The sequence below is a fragment of the Arvicola amphibius genome, chromosome 15, assembly GCF_903992535.2.
Source record: "Arvicola amphibius chromosome 15, mArvAmp1.2, whole genome shotgun sequence".
NCBI lineage: Eukaryota > Metazoa > Chordata > Mammalia > Rodentia > Cricetidae > Arvicola > Arvicola amphibius.
The window spans coordinates 27,016,315-27,036,008 of record NC_052061.1 but is presented as its reverse complement, the minus strand read 5'-3'; the positions used below and the strand labels follow the sequence as shown (position 1 = coordinate 27,036,008).

Sequence of the window (19,694 nt, the reverse complement as noted above, 5' to 3'; positions counted from 1 at the left end):
CCCCTCTATCTTCCACCTTGGTACTCTCCTCCCTTAATCACCGTGATCGAAATTTTTTCCCAGCCTTTCCAGCATCTTTTCAGGTACAAGCTGCCTGCTAATCAGTTCCACAGACCCGGGATTAACAACAGTAATCAGCTACCCCAGGACGTGGTCAAGCATCGCCACACCCCAACGCCCAAAAAAATCATCAACGATGCCCACAAAGTCAGCGTGAAGCAGTCATGACAGACCTTATGATGACCCGTTCCCAACCATTAAGACCCATAACCCCCCAAATTTTTATAATAAACAAAAGGGTGGAATGTAATTATTCTGCAACAAATAAGTCTGCACTTGCAGGTCTAGAGCCACGTTGTGCCAAACGCCCTAGGGCATGGACGTGCATGAATGTTAAAAGGGCCCTAAGTGACCCACCTCAGTGCATGCATGGTTCCATCCACATATGATTGAGCTAAAGCCTTGTGGGCATGCGTGAGCCTGTCATCTGCATATGATGTAGTCACGCCAACCCCCTATGTGCATGTACTAGGCAGCTTTTAAAAAGCTGGATTCACCATCTTCCTCTCTCTCTCTCTCTGCACACTGATTCCCCAGGCCTCTAATAAACACCCTCTAATAAACTCCTAAAAGGATTTGTTGTGTGTTCCATGTTTCCTTCTCACTCGTGCCAGGTAATTTCAATAAGAAATTGTTTTGAAAAAGATTTACTTTTATTGTTGTTAATTATGTGTGTCTATGTGGTTGTATGTATACATTAGTGCAGTTCACAAGATAGATCCCATGGTGCTGATGTTACAGTTGGTTGTAATGTCAACCATGCAAGAGCAGTGTGGATGCTCCTAACCACTGAAGCACTACCCACCCTTAAAACTCCTGGCTTGACTTCACTGTGAAGCAAAACTGGGATTGTTTTGGGGGGAAGTAGAAACCTTGAAAGATACCCAGGACCTAAGTAAAGCCTTTGGTAGTAGAGCCTGAGATGTTAGATCCTAATTCACAGTGCAAAGAGAAGAGTCATGGCAGAGCAGGTGCCTAATGACTCAGAACCAGTGCCAAGATCATAATGGTATATACAGCAGGATGGGTTATGGCTCAAGAGTTTCTGGACCTTCAGGAATTGCTATGGAATCCCCTGCACACCATAATCTCATCTTCAGAAAGACATGGTTTTGGGGGTCCCCATATATGCAAGGTGTGAGCTACATCCAGGAAAATGGAATGTATGTGGGGAAATAGATCTATGTCATTTACAAGCTTTTTTCCTTTTAACTTGGTGAATTAACAGTGACCTTTCAACACCAGCTCAAGAATCCTGCCTAGGATATATATATATATATATATATATATATATATATATATATATATATATATATATATATATATGACCTGCCTGGTCAGCCCTTTGCCTAGAAATGACTCTCTTCTTTTACACACCAAGGCTGCATGTACAACCTGCCTCACATTGTGACTCAATAAAAGTCAGCTGAATTCCTGTTGGGGTGTTCACTGTACTGGTAAAAAGTATTTTCTGATGATGACATCACGCTGATACTTGTTGCAACACTGCACTGAATTTCTCTCTTCATACCCATCAGGAATATATTAAAATATTAGTTCTTTCTCTAAATTACACCTAAATTCTCTAGATGACACCTAAATTGTTGCTCTAACTTCAGTTCTGACCACATCACTCTTGCTTAGATGTTTGCAATGACCACCGAACCACTCACCTACCTAACTCAATCTCTTTCCCCACAGTTCCCATCAAACATAAAGCCAGACCCAACGACTTTACAGTGTCTCACCAACAGTTACCTGGCCTAAGCTATCTAACCGACTTTAAATGCTGTCCATTGTGGCCTCTCTGCCTGCCACACTGGCTTTCTGGATGTTTCCTAGCAATGTTTCCCTGAGAGTGATAGCTCTGATCCTTTCAGAAAGAACCTGTTTCAGCGCCACTCCTTAGAGACGCACTCTGAAGCCTTGGGTCTCTCTCTCTCCAACTCTGGCACATCTTCTACTGCAAAACATCACAAGGCTCTCTCCAAAATTAATACTTGTGGAGATATTTTGTTTCTGACAAATAAAGCATGCCTGGAGATCAGAGGGTGGACCTACACACTAGTTAACCTTAGAGGCCAGGCAGTGGCGGTACACACCTTTAATCCCAACATTTGGGAGGATGAAGCAGAAAGATCAGGAGTTCGATGCCACATGGCCTACACCAGATTGAATCAGTCTAAAAGAAAAACAAAACCAGGAGGTAGAGACCTTTAATACCAGAAGTAGGGAGGTGGATACAGGAATATAAGGCAGGAGGAGACAGGAGCTCATATTATTAAGTTTGGGAACTTGTAGAAACAGGAAACACCATTTGGTCTAAGGATTTCGTGGAGGTAAGAGCTCTAGTGGCTGGCTGCTCTGATTCTCTGATCTTTCAGATTTCACCCCTTAATATCTGACTTCAGGATTTTAATAACAGACTAATTAGGATTGCACTGAAAACATTTATGTTCCCTTCCTCTTGGTCTGTCTCTATCTCTTAAGCACAAATTCAACAGTGACAGAATTTCTGTAGACCTGATTAATCCACCATGCTATCGCCAGGGCATAGAGACAACCAGATAGACCTGAATGTCACAATCAGGAATGTATAGAAATAATTACTGAACCTGACACTTACTAGAAACAGGTTGAAGTGAGGATGGGTGTTCCACTTCTCTTACCTACCATCCACTTTGCCTGGATGAATCTAACATAGCCCAACTCATTGTTGTAGTTCTGAGGCAGGTTTTAGTGTCCATAAATTAAAGAGAAAGAATCAGAAGCCTGCTGAACTTGAGTAACTTGCCATGTGTAAGCTCTTTCTATACTTCATTTCACATTCTGCCTCTAAATAGCATTTAGCAGAAAATAAAGGTTGCATTTTCCAGTAACAAGGTGGGAATATCTCACTACACATACGAGAAAGATCTGAAAAAGGATAGTTTCACTAAGAATCAGAAAAGTAAAGAAATTCCTATAAAATAATGAACACCAAGAGCTTTAAATGAGCGCCTTTCTAAAGTGCACTGAACTCCACCCAGGTTCTTCCACAGCAACATAGTGGACAGAGATAGCCCACTATGCTATGAGATACCCCAGATGGAGAGCATAGCTGCAGGAGACTGGAAAATGAAGGCAAAAGAATGCCTGGGCCTGACATCCTGACCACACCATCCAGTGCACCCTGTGAACTTTTAATAGTAAGCTGTGGGAGTAGGGGCAAAGCAGCTGCAGGGTGAGGAGGTCATTACTTCTAGAGCCTCCTAGAAATTTGCTGCTCCTGCAAATAGAGCTGAATCTTCACTGTCCCTTGAACCTCTAACACAGAAGGAGGATGGTCAGGGGCGGGATACTAAAGAGCTGCCATACTCAGGCCAGGCAGGATAAGTGAATAGGGAAAATCAGCATCTAGGGTCTGCAATCACCAGAGTATTCAAAATGCTGATGTGAGGCAGCAGGCTACAGGGAAACCCATAAATGGTTAACTTACAGATTCTTCCCTGATGAGTAGCTTCAGCTGCTCATCAATAGAATCTCCAGCTGATAATTATTAAGTGAAACTTGAGGCTCACATTTGCATATGTAAAGCACACTTCCTTTGGAAGCCACAATGGGAGGGAGAATGTGCTTCCTGATTGTACACCATGAGAAGGATGAGGTTAGGTAGGGATCTAGCCTGTTCTCCATGTGTTGTTCCATGCTAATCAAGTCAGATATTCAGCAGAAATAAATACCATATCCCAAAGTATTCCATTTGTCAAAATCCAGAGCTCACATAAGAGACCCCTCTCTGGAAATTTGAAGAAGATGCATTTCACAACAAGTATAGCTCCACGCTGGGTGCACGCTAGAGCACACCCTGCCCACTCACACACCTGGGCTGACTCACTGCATCATGGAACAGGGCTGACTTCCTAGAGAAAGCTTCCATCACTGTCACCAACTAGCAAAGCTTTGAATGTCTGCACCTGCCCATGAAGATGCTTCAGCACTGAGGAACAAGTTAGATGGAAATACCAGCAATGTCCCTTTCACCTCATCTGATGACTTCATTCTGTTATATTTATCTTGGCTTATGAGAGGGAATGTCTCTAAAGAGCGTGCCTCTCTTTTTCTAGGAAAGTATGCTATAGCAGATGATGTCAACATACCCAGAAGGATAAGGAGAACACTGTCCTTAACATGCATTGAAAAACCAGGGATTTCAAAATACCAGTGTCAATTGAAGGGTCTAGTGCCTGGGAGTAATAAGAAAGCCAAAGGAACCAAGAGCAGGTGCCTAAAATCATACTTATAATATTTTAAAGAAACAGATAAGTAGGACAAAGTATAGCAAAATTATTAACTATGGCTTTCTTTATTCATGATTGAGCTTGTGACCCTCTTGTTGACCCGCCACCCTTTCTGGGAAAATTGAAGGAAAGAATTCTTTAGAAGTCCTTATCTATGCATCATGACTTCAATTTATAGCATTTAAATATATAATGATTCATCAATCTGATAATCTTCTGCTATGGAACAGAAGTCCAAAATCCCAAATTGTCATACACACACACACACACACACACACACACACTACCAATAACATACAGTTTGGATTTCTTTTTTTGAAAATACAATTTAAATGTAAAAAAACATTTTTAAAAACAGTATTTCAGTAACAAAATCTCTTTCCTATTTGTTTTGACTTTTCTCTCATTTGTTTTTCTTAAACTTCTCTTTCTTATCTGTCTTGGAATCTGCTTTTAGAACAATTCACCTTTTGGCCATGGTTTTAAAGAGTACAACCTAGTGGGGTTTTTGTTGTTGCTGTTGTTGTTTTCTTGTTATGTTTTTATCTGTTTGTTTGTTTTGTTTTTGTTTTTTGAGACAGGGTTTCTCTATAGCCTTGGAGCCTGTCCAGGAACTAGCTCTTGTAAACCACTGGTGCGGAAAAACTGTAATCTGTCAATCATGTTTTAAATAAAACACTGATTGGCCAGTCAGGAGGTAAAGGTGGGAAAACCAGACAGGAAGTAGAAATGATGTAATGAGAACAGGAGAACTCTGGGAAGGAGGAAGTTGATTTCTCCCACTCCTGCCCAAACCACTGAAGCAGCAGGATAGGATGTAATCTGATCCACTGAAAAAAGATACTGAGCCACATGGCTAACATAGATCAGAAAAATGGGTTAATCAAGTTATGAGAGTTAGCCAGTGAGAGGCTAGAGCTAATGGGCCAATCAGCTTTATAACTTAAAAAGATCTCTGTGTTATTTATTTGGGGCTTGCTGGCTGTGGGGTACCGGGCAGGACAGAAACCCAAACAAGCAAGCCTAGCCATTCATGTTACAGACCAGGATGGCCTTGAACTCACAAAGATCTGCCTGCCTCTGCCTCCCAAGTGTAGGGATTGAAGGCGTGCGCCACCACAGACCAGTAACTTAGCGCTTTTATAGACATTTCCTATACTTTCATGCCAAGGCTAGAAATAATAATGAAATCCTATTATTTAATAATACAATAAAGATCTACCATACAGGTATTGAAAGACCTGTATAAATCCAGGTCTCCCCAAAGAAAGCCCTGGATAAATCCAGGTTCCCCCCACCGCCCCCCCCCCCCCCCCCCCCCCCCGCACCCAGCAGGAAGAAAATAGCCAAAAATCTAAGCAGGAAGAGAAGAATCAGAAATCTAGGATTAGCCAGTTCAGTGACTGTGTTTCAGGAACTAGCTGAAGATAAAGTTAGATTGTAATCTTGAGAATAATCTTGAGAAACAGGGAGTTTCCCCCTTGTAATTATCATTGGTATTTTGGAATACTATGTTTCAGGAACTAGCTGATTATGACCGTGAGAGTGATCTTGAGAGGCAGGGAGTTGCCCCCCTAGTGATCATCACTGGTATTTTCAGAATTTTCTACACTCTCCTTGCCCCTTTTGGATCACTGGGCTGTGGTTTCTTCCCTTAAAAACTCCTTCTCCCGGCCACTCGGGGTCAAACTCTTCCCCTGTGTGAGTTATGAGTTTCGCTCAGCCCCAGTGCACTGGTTCTCATCTCATCATTAAACCTCGTGTGATTGCAGCAAGGATGGTCTCTCGTGAGTTACTGGGGGGGGGGGGGGAGTCGTGTTATCCCGAGACTTGAGTGAGAGTCTCCCCACTCTGGGGTTCTTTCATTATGATAATGTATTAACATGACTCTTGCTCCTTACACAATTCTGATATTGAGAGTGTTCTGTTTGAGTTGATTTCATTGGTTAATAAAGGAAACTGCCTGGCTAATTTGATAGGCCAGCCCTTAGGTGGGTGGAGTAGACAGAACAGAATGCTTGGAAGTTAGTCAGACCGCCATGTCTCTCCTCATGGAGGCAGTCGCCATGAAGCCAGCCACCAGGTCAGACATGCTGAATCCTTCCCGCTAAGACACCACTTTGTGGTGCCACACAGATTATTAGAAATGGGTTAAAGAAAGATGTGAGAATTAGCTAATAAGAGGCTGAAACTAATGGGCCAGGCAGTGTTTAAATGAATACAGTTTGTGTGTTGTTATTTCGCGTGTAAAGCTAGCAGTGAGGAAGCCGAGTGGCGGGATGCAGCCCGCCGCTCCTCACTACACAATTCATCTGGTATCATGAGCTATGTCACATGGCTCTGGATATTAGGCTTCTGGCAGAGATACTCCATTCATATTGGACATTGGAGGGTATTCTGACAGAAAAACTGCTACTGCATTTGTTTTTACATGAAGATGACTTAAGAATCTCCTGCTGAGAATTTCCCAGAGGTCCTTTAGGAGAGAGTGAACAAGAGCACACACAGCTTGATGTCTTTTGCTTCCCAGACTGGGTACTCAGTAAGAGCAAAAGGATTCACAGTTCTCTGCTACATTAGTCAAGGTACTGTTTCCTGTAAAATGCAGATCTGGATCAGAAATAGCCATCTATGTGCTTCTGATAAAATAACTGTCTCCATGTGATGGCTCACATCTGCTCAACAGAATCTATAATCACGTGGAGGTGGGTCTCTGGTCTTGCTTGTGAGGAACTGTCTTGATTACGTTAAGTGATGTGGAATGCTGCTTCTCTAGATAGAGCATCATGGACTGTGCAAAGTGGAGAAAGTGGACTGACTACAGCATGCCATAATTATTTTTCTCTCTTCGATAGGCACAGATAAACTCTTCCTTATGCTGCATTTGTCAGGGTATTTTATCACAGCAACAGAAAGAGGTTTTAATATTCTCTACATGACAGAAAACCACAAGACCAAGCTCACAGCATCTTATATTCATAGGTCTGTCTCTTGGATGATGAAAACATTGTGGATTGCCACTGTGCCTACTCTACATGATATAATAGAGACCCAGAGGACCACAGGTCATTGCAGAATGTCTAGGAATACAGGGAATAGAACCTGGAACAATCAAATCCTAGACTGTGCTAGTTTCTAACCCCTGAAATTATTCCATATATATATATATATATATATATATATATATATATATATATATATCTTATAATATTGAAAACCAGAGTAGCCCAAGTATTTAATGGGGTTTGAGCCCCATGTTGGGCACCATTCTGTAGTGATGTGCTGCGATGGGCCTGCTTTTCATCCCGCCCGGCTCCCGGCCATCAGGTAGCTTATGCCCCCAAATGACAACACACAAATTGTATTCATTTAAATACTGCCTGGCCCATTAGTTTCAGCCTCTTACTCACATCTTGATTAACCCATATCTAATAATCTGTGTAGCACCACGAAGTGGTGCCTTACCAGGAAGATTCTAGCATATGTCCATCTTGGGCCGGAGCTTCATCGCATCTGTCTCCCTGAGGAGAGGCACGGCAGTCTGACCTGGTGGCTGGCTTCATGGCGACTGGCTCAGAGAGGAGAGGCATGGCAACTGTCTCACTTAGGAGAGGCGTGGCATCTGACTGAGCCATCTACCTCACTTCCTTCTTCCTGTTCTGTCTACTCCACCCACGTAAGGGCGAGCCTATTAAATGGGCCAAGGCAGTTTCTTTATTAACAAATGCAATCAGCACAAACAGAAGACTCTCCCACATCACTAGGGTAACAAATACATATAGGATTGCACGACTATGAATATTAGCTAGTACACTGAGTTGTATGATATTGTATGATGTACATACAACTTAGGATATTCAAGCAAAGACAAACACATGCCCAGATCTGTATCTCTGGGAAAAGGGTGGGAAAATCCAAAGTGCAGGAGGTCAAATTGAATACAGAATGCATTGACCAAAAAGGCACCTAAGGAAGATATATTTGTGCAGCTCAGCAAGAATCAGAAGGACCTAGAGACAGCCGAAAGGAGCATGATAAAAATAACCACACAGATAAGGAATCCAATTTGTAAAACTATAAATATACAGTGGGACACTTTGTGAGGAGATACTATTTTGACAGCTGTAAAAAACTGCTTTGTATTTCTCCTAAAGGCAGCATGCCAAAGAATAATGGCATAGAACCTGAGATCTGAAGACGGGGATCACCAATTCGGGTATATTGAACACAGAAAACATTATGTCCCTAGTGTGTACATGAAAGACATGTTACAAATGGAGATGACCAAATGATCCATAAGAGTTAAGAAGAAAATTCTAAGCATCAGTTCTATTTTTATCACTTGTGGTCGAGCCAGCTAATTCTCCCTCTGCTGCTGCTTCTGGTTGATCCAAATCTCCCTGAGTTTCTTAATGACATACCATGATCAAGGGCGCTATAGTTATCAATGACAGGCTCCCAAAGCTGAACAAAATCCTTCCAAATTGCACTGGGGAAGAGGAACATCATAGGCAGCAGCACCACATGGTCAAGGTATCCTTGTGGGGTCACAGGTGACATCACCTACCCAGATTATTTCTTTCCTCTTATTCTTTTGACAGAACTGAATCTAAGGAGAACCACACCAGTGTGTTAGGGCAGGAAATCTTAAACCTGAGCAAACAGCAGCATCATGTTTAAAGTATGCTATAAATATATGCCAGTCCACTATCCCCCAAATTCTGATTCAGCAGATTCAGACTGTGACCCCCATATCAGCCATCTGCAGAACTTTCCATATGGCTCTTTGCATAATTAGCACCCAGAGCAACTAGTTTAGGACTGGGCTCCTAAAACAGATATGTAGCACCTATGTAAGAACAGCAGCATTCTCCATGGGCCAGAAGCATAGTTTAAACCACATGTGTACTAATGATTTGGGCTCCTGGAAACAGGATAGCAGACTCACAGCCCCAAAAATGGTCCAGAAGGGCCTGAATTCAGCAACACTAAGATTTCAGAAAAGAGGCATGGCACTTCAGTACTCTAAAACAGAAACATGGATAGAAAGATTTGGGGTTCTAAATGGTGAACTCCTTGAAACCTTTTCTGAAGGGACTTTTAGGCCAATGTTCACTTTGAATGTGGCAGAACCTTCCAAATGTTCTATTATGCATCTGAGCTATGTAGAAGGAGCGGTGGGGCTGTGTCCCGCCACCCGGCTAGCTTTGCCCAAAATAATTACACGGAAACTGTATTCTTTTAAAACACTGCCTGGCCCATAGTTTCAGCCTCTTATTGGCTAATTTTCACATCTTCCTCTAACCCATATTTAGTAATTTATATAGCACCATGAGGGGTGGCTTACCAGGAGAGGTCTTAACCTGCGTCCATCTCAGAGAGGAGAACCATGGCAACTGCATATGGCAACTGCCTGAAGTGTCTCCCCACTACCTGCTACCCAGCATTCTGTTCTGTCTACTCTGCCTACCTAATTTTCTGTTCTCTTAAAGGGCCAAGGCAGTTTTCTTTATTAATTAACCAATGAAAGTAACATAGACAGATAGCTCTCCTCCATCAGAGCTACCTTCCCCTTTCTTGGTTATCAGTATTCATTTCCTAGATACTTCCAAGACATTTAAAATCTGACACTGCTCTAACTTAGCATTTTTTTTCTAAAACTTAACCTGCATTCATGCATTATTCAACTAGTATGAAACCATCTACCTGTCTTAAACACTCACTCACATCTTGCATGGATAGAAAGGGGACACCACCTGAACCACTTGGCACCAATCAACATCCCCCACATGACTACCCATTTTTCTCCAGAGCATAATCCAGTATTTGACATTAAAAATACAAGATACCTGAGATCTCAATGTTTGCATCACTGCTTTGTCTCTACTGTCTATAAAGTGCCCGGTAAAAAGGACTCAAAAGTCTGTACCCTTCCCTCCTCCATGGTCAGCCATCTATGTGTGGACACATGAACAGCATTAATTGGACTCAAGGGTTATTAACAACAATAGTGGAATCAAAAGGAGCAATGAAGTTGGCAAGGAGACTTGGTGGAGGCACTAGGGAAAGTTGAAGGAAGGTAGATACATATGATCAATATACATTCTAGTAATGTTTGATACAATATAATACTTTTAATGGGAAGACATTTGGGACAGGAGGAACTAGGGGAGGCCAGAAGAGGTACTTAGAGTAGTAGCCCTTTGCTAAAGCCTAAATAGGCACCAAAGCTTGTTCAAAACCTAGACTTCCAGACTTCTGGACTCAGCAGCAGGTAGTATCATTTACACCACTCAGTTTTTGGTCCTTGGTTGTGGCAGCAAACCAACATACAGAAGGTTCAAACTGAGGTAATCACATGGTAGGAGTCCCCTCCTCCAAAAGATTAGGATCATTACAAAGATGGACTAGAAAGCTTGTAGGAACCAAAGCAGTGGGTGACAGAAAAACTGTCTTCTGGACACAGCACAGCAGTAGCACATATGAATTCACCGAAGTTGAGATAACATGCACAAGATCTCTGTAAGCTCAAGCCAGACCAATCCTAGCTTGAAGAGGGAAGAGCCAGGAACAAAATCCCACCCCTATCTGCAGAGTTATAGGTTACTGATAGATGATGTGAGAGAGGCAGTTAGTTTTATCTAAGAAAACTGGCCCCTTACCAATTGCCCCTGGTAAGCCAGCCATGCTCCAGTGGGAAGTAATACATTTGAGGTATTTGGGAAACACAGATTGGTCTTCACAGATATTCTTTTAAAAAGTTGAGTGGGTAGAAAATGGAGGTGTGGGTCTGCAAAGAGTTGAGGGATGAATATGATCAAAACATACAAAATTTGCAAAATAACTACCTGTTGGCGAATTAGGTCGTTACGATAAGTTACTAGGTTAGCTCAAGAGTAACAGGAATACTTTAATCGTTAAAGAGGGGAAACTTACACTGTAAGAATGGGAGTTTCAAAATCCGATAGGTCCAGCAGGCACTGCGGAGAGAGAGCCTTGCACCTGCATCCCCAGGTTTTTCTACCTGGACTATAGGTGGCTACACTCTAACTAAAGGTGATTGGTTGAAACTATCAGTTGATGGTTTCCCCATCAACTACCATATACGACTTGTATTTCCAGTGAGTTCATATTCCATGAAGATGGGGAAAAAAAAGGGTAAGTAGACAGGTAAGTGAGATTACTGAGTTCCAGGGTTATCACTTGGATAAAAATGTAAAAGCAAGTGTACTTATAAAAACTAATCAGCAACATTTTCTTTGGGCCTTCAACTAGGATAGGGTTTGGTGGCACACACACACACACTTTTAAGATGTTTTAATTTTTTTTTAATCGGGTGTAAGTATGTATCTGTGTTTCTGTGTGGGAATTGTACACATGAGTAGGTATCCATAGAGGACAGAAAAGAAAATTGGATCTGCTGGAGCTAGGATTACAGATGGCTATGAGCTGTTTTACATGGGTGCTAGGAACCAAACTTGCGTTGACACGTTCAACCATGGAGAAGTCTACATAGTCACTCACAGAGACCTTTGGTGTACAGATCTATATAGCTCAGTCCTTATCTTCACTTCCAGGGACTGGATAAGACATTACTCCATCCATATAAAGCTTTTAGACAAGTTTTGAAAAACAATTTTAACCATAGTACTGTACTCTGGGGTTCCCACTAACACATTGCTGGCTTTTGAAAAGAGTGAACTGTGTCTGTTAGTATAAAAGAACACAGCTTGTCCCTGGGCTAACAGGATTACTGACTTTCACCATCTCTTTGACACACTACTCAGTAGGTGAGTCATTATTTCAATTCATATGGTGTCTCAAAATACCCTCTGTCATCTGCTGAGAAACAGGGAGTGGGGCTTGTTGTTAGAAATGTCATCTGTCTGTTCTGCAGAAATGAAATCAAAGCAATCTTGGTATGAAGTGTGACAATCATGCCACTTAAAACAAAGCATAAATGTTACCAATACGCTCAGCAACCACCCATCCAGTAATGAGCTGGAGGAAAGTGTGAAGACATATCCAGATTTTAAATTTTGTCACTTTTTTTCTGGCTAATTTAAAAATATCACAAGGTTTTAATTACACTCAATTTACTGTACTCTACTTGCCAGCTCCAGCACACTTCATTATTTATATTGCTGAAAATATACTTAAAACTCAAATGGCATAATTTGTTCTCATACACCTTTAAGGTATGCTTGTATCTAAAACTGTCAAAGAGCTATGGTAAGCAGCTGCTCTTTGAATATTAACTTTAACAAGCTGTCAACACCACACCACACCACACCCTAAAACAAATCCTTATAAAGAATAAAGTGAATGGGTTTTTAGTTATTTCTGTGGGAAGCCATTAAAGCAGAAGTTGAAATTTTAATTCACACTCTCAGTTCTCAGAAGTCAGAGGTCCAAGGCCACATTAGGAGGGTCTGAATGCTACAGCTGTTGTTTGTCAGTCTTGTGTTTCCAGTCTTGACAAACATTTTAGGTTTACCACCCTCCTGATAAATGGGAATAAAAACAATACATTTTTATAGGAGTGCTGGCAATAACTAATCCAGACAGCATGTATAAAGCTTCTAGAATACTGTCTGAATAATTAAACACTTGTTAGAATAAGCATTTCCAACATTGATAATAGTTACCACTATTTGCACAATAACAACTATCTGTACTTTAGTCTGTATTAGCATAATTTAGCTAACCAAATCACCCCCAAATTTGTTTGACATTGTAACCTCTCCAATATAAATGCCTTTGAGGTTTCCTATGCTTGCTAATTTGAAGTTTCTACTTTATTTTCCAGTGCACTTTTATTTCATGTATATTAATTGTACAATGGGATTTCACTGTGACATTTTCATTTTATATGTGCATGGAAAATTCTCTAATAATAATATATTATTATATTAATAATAATCTAATATTGTTATAATAATAATATTATTTTATATATTATATATTATGTATCGTATATGTTATATTATTATAATTATATTATTTATCACAGAATAATATAATTATAATAATATTATTATAATAATAATCTAATGATAAAAAACATATTCAGGTACTCAACACCACCGTCTTTTAGTGGAGTCCAATGCCATACAGTCTATTTTGAACCTATTTTGATAGACATGCTGCCCATGACCTTAAGTATCTCAGGCTAATAAAAATCGATCAGACCAAGGCTAAATTAGCACATAACTCAGTAGAACCAAGCCGAGGCTAAGCATCTGGAAGTAACTACAGAGAGACTGGGCACTGCCTTCTTAGATATGAGAAAGTAGGGAAGGTAAACAAAACTATACCGCAGTGGGTGAGCAGTCTAAACCCTAGGGTACATTCTATGCCCATGCTGGGAGGCTAATATATCATTACTAGACCTCGTAAAATAGTCATGATTTCAAATTTGTGAGGTCTTTGTTAAAATTCATATATTGAACCAGTTATATACGCTGTAAAATTTATTTTTAATCATTTTATCATTATTACCACATAACTGGACCAATGATATCCAAAGTGAGTGTTCTGTATGTTTAGACCATGTGTTAATAAAGACAACTTACCCTTATTCTACCTTCCCCTCATTTCCCACCAATCAGGACCTTTCCCAATCCCACACAACACCACTCTACTTCTTAAATGTCTGATTTATTTACTAATGTAATTATTTATTTTCTTCATATGAATGTAACCATACTCATTTTTTTGTTGTATGCCTTATTTCACTTAACATGTTGTCTCTAGTTCTACCCATTTTCCTGCAGATAATAAGAGCTCATCTTCCTTGACAGATCAATAATGATGCATAAAACAACATAATTCTAATTCTAATAGCTACCTTGACTGAGTCTATATACAAGCCACATTCAACAGTGCCATAATAAGCAGGAGGATATTGGCATCTCTTTTATAGCATTTACTCTTACAGCCTATTCAAGAGGCTGCATCAAATTGCATGTTTAAACAATGCAACTACGTCAGTCATCACAGATTTCATGATAATTATGTACTTTGAAAAAGGAAATTACTTAACTGCTACAAAGTGGCCAGTGATCTAGCCAAAGCCTGTGGTCTGTTCCCCTGTTCCTTCTAATAACGTGTGTTCCTTCCTACCACCCAGGTTTCTTGCTCAACTCTTAAGTTCCCACAATAAACTCTTTGCTTTGCTGTGAAGCCTCCCTGACCCCTACATGAAAAGAATACCTATGGGCCTGCTGACCTTCCATTTTGACACATATCCCTTATAAATCCTGTACCCCCTGCACCTTGACCCCTCCCCAGAGGAGGTCAGGACCACTCCCCCAGTCTATTTAAACTGCTCCCCAGAAAGTCAACATGTGGTCATCGTGTCATTGTCGTCGTATCCCCCACCCCACATTGGCAGCGTCCTGGTTCCCCTCAGGGCCACCCGTTGTTGCGATTGGGATTTTTGTGTCGACAGAGAGCTCATGTTAGAAAATATTTCTAAAATCTCTTAGGCAGGCGGATCTCTGTGAGTTCGAGGCCAGCCTGGTCTACAAGAGCTAGTTCCAGGACAGGCTCTAAAAAAGCTGCAGAGAAACCCTGTCTCGAAAAAACAAAAAAACAAAAAAACAAAAAAAAAAAAAAAAAAAAAAACCCAAAAAAAAAAAAAAAACGAAATCCTATTTGTTTACTTTAAAACGAGTACCCTGTAGCCAGGACTCATGTAAATTTAAACTCCCAGGCTTTCACCAACTAACACACTAACACACAGCATACAATAGAACACAGTCTAAAAATGTGGTGAGCTTCTGCACTGACCACAAGGAAGAGGTGTTGACAGTAAGCCTTTGTAATAGAGCTACAGCAAGCTTAGGAATAATCATGTTCACCTTTAATTCAGCAGCACCCAGAAAATATAGTGTGTTTGGGAGTAAAAATGATGTAGATGTCCTTACTGGATCCATTCTTTCGAGAATCTACTCCTTCCCTTGCTCAAGTTGCCTATTGGTAAAATGTTGACAAGTTTACAGGGAACATAAGAGGAATAAGATGCAATTATCAAAGCCAATGAGCACACAAGCATCCAAGATATAGGCAACTTTATAGGAACTACTTTCATCTAATGTTCCCGTTGGGGGTTGAATATGAGTCTGACCCATTGTGCCCACATATTTTTATGATTATTTTTATTTTAAGTGTATGCACATATAACTGCATGTACATATAGGCATCATGTGCCTGCCTGGTGTCTATGGAGCCCACCCAGGAACCCATGTGTTCTACACCCTTCCTATCCTGACACCTACAGGCCAACAAATACCAGCTACAAGACAACTTTAAAGGGGAAAAAAATCCTGTTGTGGAATGGGATATTTGTAAACTGTGTGAAAATGAATTTTCTCTGATTGGTGTAATAAAAAGCTGAACAACTAGTAGCTAGGCAGGAGGTACAGGAAGGTTTTCCAAGGAGAGAAAGTGAGAGGAGAATCTAGGCACATAGGAAATGCCAGGAGACAAAAAGTGGAAACAGGAGATACAAGATGGAAGAGAAGAAATGCCACATGATTTTTAGAATACAGATTAATATAAATAGGTTAATTGAAGTTATAAGATCTAATAAGGAAAAAGCCTAGGCTATAAGTCAAGCTTACATAACCAATAAGAAGTCTCTATGTCATTATTTGGTAGCTACCTAGAGGGACAGAGAAAGACTCATTACATATCATTTCCGACATGAGGGTGGGGGGATAAAAATATCCACATAGGACCTGAGAAAGATTAGAAGAAAAAGCTCCAAAAATGCAGACATGGAACCAGACATGACTTCCTAGTCCCACATTCTCTCAGATGAACTACAGAATATAAAGTCTCAGTTCCTAGCTACTGCCTGTGGGCTGGAGCCAGTCGCCAGTGCCATGCACAAGCTGCATATGCTAAGCTAAGCTGTGTGATGGCTGACATGGCATTTTAATATTTTTTCTTATGTGGTCAGAGAATGCTGCACGTGCTGAGAAAAATCAGTTCCAGAAACAGAAAACCTCTAAAAAGGCATAGTATGTTTAAAAATTTGCTTAGATGCTGAAGAAATAAAAGAAAATGGGTAAAGATAGTCATAGGAAAAAAATAGTTTAAAAGTAATAAAGTCTTTAAAGAAAGAGTAAAGTAATCTATGAAAAATAAGTCACATAAATATGGGATATACAAAGGGTGTCTGGATGCTGGATGGCTTTATTTTGCCTTTAAATTTTTTGGATGCTAATGTACAAAAACAATAGCTACAGAGAGATATTGGATTATGGAAAGTGCTAAATTGAAACAACCTATATATTTCAAAAATATCTTTAGTTCAAAATGAAAGTCAGAAAAAATATGCTGCTTTGGGGGAAAGATTATGCCTTGGTCTGCACAGGAAACAAAAGGTTATGCTTCTCTTCAAGATTAATAAAGATCAGATTTGATCAGGGAAGATATCCTGAGAACCTTAGTTGCAGACATGAAAGAAAGAGCCGGAAGACTACAGGACAAGTGACATATATGCTGATCCTTAGACAAGGAAACACTTCTGAGACTGGATGAGACATGATAAATCTTGTTGGCTACAGTGAAGCGTGGTGGTCAGCCGGCAATGGGAAATAACCAAACTAGCTTTGTCCGAAATAATCAGCTTTAATAAAGGAAGGAAGTGGGGCAAACTTACAGAGCCAGGGTTCCAGCAAAGAGCAGGGAACCAAGAGGGAGGGGCTTACCCAAACACAGATCTTTTAAAGGTATTTTTTGCCCTGGAGCAGCCACACCCCTCAGACAAGGGATTGGTCAGCTACCCCATCACTACAGAGTCCTCATGACTTGTTATATGCCATCATTTCATATAACATGGAAAGAAATTTATATTACAGTTTGGTTATACAGTCTAAACAAAAATATAAAAATGATAGATGCCTGACTCAAACATAACACAAAAAAAATCATCCTTAGCTGACTTGTGTACACTGCACATTGCATACAAGTGTTAATGTAGATATATATGTTACCTTTAAAAGTTTGTGTCTTTTCAGAACAAAAGAACGAGTCTTATGAAAGATGTTAGTAATTGTGGAAAGCATAAAACAGGGAATATTCTAATAGAAAGGCTTCAGTTAATTTTCTTGTTTGCTGAAGATATGGATCTGAGGGGGAGTATTTGCCTTGCAGTCACAAGGTCTTGGACTCAGTCCCCAGCACCACAGAAAAATCAAGCAAAATGAGATTCTTGGTGTCTAGAGGCCTCTGACAAGGGCTGTGCCTGGAAATGTCCCTAAAGCCTGAAGCCTGAGTATGTGTGCTGTGTTGCTTAATTCTGTCTTTGAAACTGTAGTTCACATGGAAGAATATGAATTAGACAGTTTAGCTCATGTAAATACATGGCAAACATTTAAAACACTTTAATGATTGAAATTTGGCAGTCTTTATGTTCATGTGGTAGTGTTGTAGTGTGGTAGTGTGGTAGTGTTTCAGTGTGGTTTTCTTCCCCTTAAAGTTGTTAAATTGCTGGAAATTAGAATGAAAACATTTAGACTCAAAAAAATGCTGATCATAGCACATTGGAAAATTCCAGAAAAATTTTTTTTTACCTAAATACTGTATAGTGGTTACCAGTTGGGATTTCATGGGAATGAGACATGTACGGTCAATATGAAGTTTGCCTGAATCAGAGATGTCATGTTTCAAAACTTTTATAGGTGTGTATTTAAATGTTTGTTTAATATACTAGAAAAAGAGAAAAAAAGATTTCTTAATGTCTAAAAAGATATTGTTAAGAATGGTAATACAAGTTTGATAGAAGGTGGTTTAGGTATAAAACTTTAGACTCACCAAGATAGAACAGATAATGGAACACTTTCTTTGAATTTGCCAATCCTAATGGACTGGATATTGTGAATGTATTTCTTGCCCATAGTCTGGAGTCAATGCCGGTTGTCAAGCCAGTCCCGTTCCGCGCTCCTCTGCCCTTTCTTTCTCTTTCAACATGACAGATGCCGCTGTGTCCTTTGCCAAGGACTTCTTGGCAGGTGGAGTGGCCGCGACCATCTCCAAGACGGCAGTAGCGCCCATCGAGCGGGTCAAGCTGCTGCTGCAGGTGCAGCATACCAGCAAGCAAATCACGGCAGATAAACAATACAAGGGCATTATAGACAGCGTGGTTCGTATCCCCAAGAAACAGGGAGTCCTGTCCTTCTGGCGTGGTAACCTGGCCGATGTCATCAGATAACTTCCCCACCCAGGTTCTCAACTTTGCCTTCAAAGATAAATACAAGCAGATCTTTTTGGGTGGTGTGGACAAGGGGACCCAGTTTTGGCGCTACTTTGCAGGGAACCTGGCATCAGGTGGTGCCGCTGAGGCCACATCCTTGTGCTTTGTGTACCCCCTTGATTTTGCCTGTACCCGTCTAGCAGCTGATGTGGGCATAGCTGGAGCTGAAAGGGAATTCAAAGGCCTTGGTGACTGCCTGGTTAAGATCTAGAAATCTGATGGGATTAGGGGCCTGTACCAAAGCTTTAATGTGTCAGTCCAGGGCATTATCATCTACCGAGCTGCCTACTTTGGCATCTATGACACTGCAAAGGGAATGCTTCCAGATCCCAAGAACACTCATATCTTCAACAGCTGGATGATTGCACAGTCTGTCACTGCTGTTGCTGGTTTGACTTCCTATCCCTTTGACATGGTTCACTGTAGTATGATGATGCAGTCAGGACGCAAAGGAACTGACATCATGTATACAGGCACGATCGACTGCTAGAGGAAGATTGCTCATGATGAAGGAAGCAAGGGCTTTTTCAAGGGTGCATGATCCAACGTTCTCAGGGCATGGGTGGTCCCTTTGTGCTTGTCTTGTATGATGAGGTCAAGTACACATAATAATGTCATAGGTGTTCTCCCCGAGAACAGGCATGTTGTATATACATCATGTCTTGAACATTCTGGACAGATTCTCTGTGTTTGTCTGTTTTATCAGTGGTAACTATTTACCAGTTGAAAAGTGGGAAGCAATAATATTCATCTGACCAGTTTTCTCTTAAAGCCATTTCCATAATGACAATAATGATGGGACTCAATTATATTTTTTATTTCAGTCACTCCTGATAATAAAAATTGAAGAAATAAAAAATATCTAAAGACAAAAAAAGAATGTATTTCTTACTTGATAATTGTCCTTACTGTATATAGTTTTACTACATTAAAGTTAAAACCTTTTCTTTTTATTTAGACAAATGGGGAAATGTTGTGGGATATTTGTAAATTGTGTGAAAATGCATTGCTGTGATTTGTATAATTAAAAGCTAAACAGCCAATAGCTAGGTAGAAGGTATAAGAGGCACTTACAGGCAGAGAGAGAG

The 19,694-nt window shown here is 40.5% G+C and overlaps 1 protein-coding gene and 1 pseudogene across 5 annotated transcripts in view; one reads left to right on the top strand and one right to left on the bottom strand.

Moving 5' to 3' along the window:
* The window catches only part of Large1 (LARGE xylosyl- and glucuronyltransferase 1), a 533,170-nt gene that overhangs the window by 312,708 nt on the left and 200,768 nt on the right, over positions 1 to 19,694 (bottom strand). The window lies entirely within an intron of this gene.
* LOC119801975 lies at positions 18,322 to 19,215 on the top strand (annotated as a pseudogene).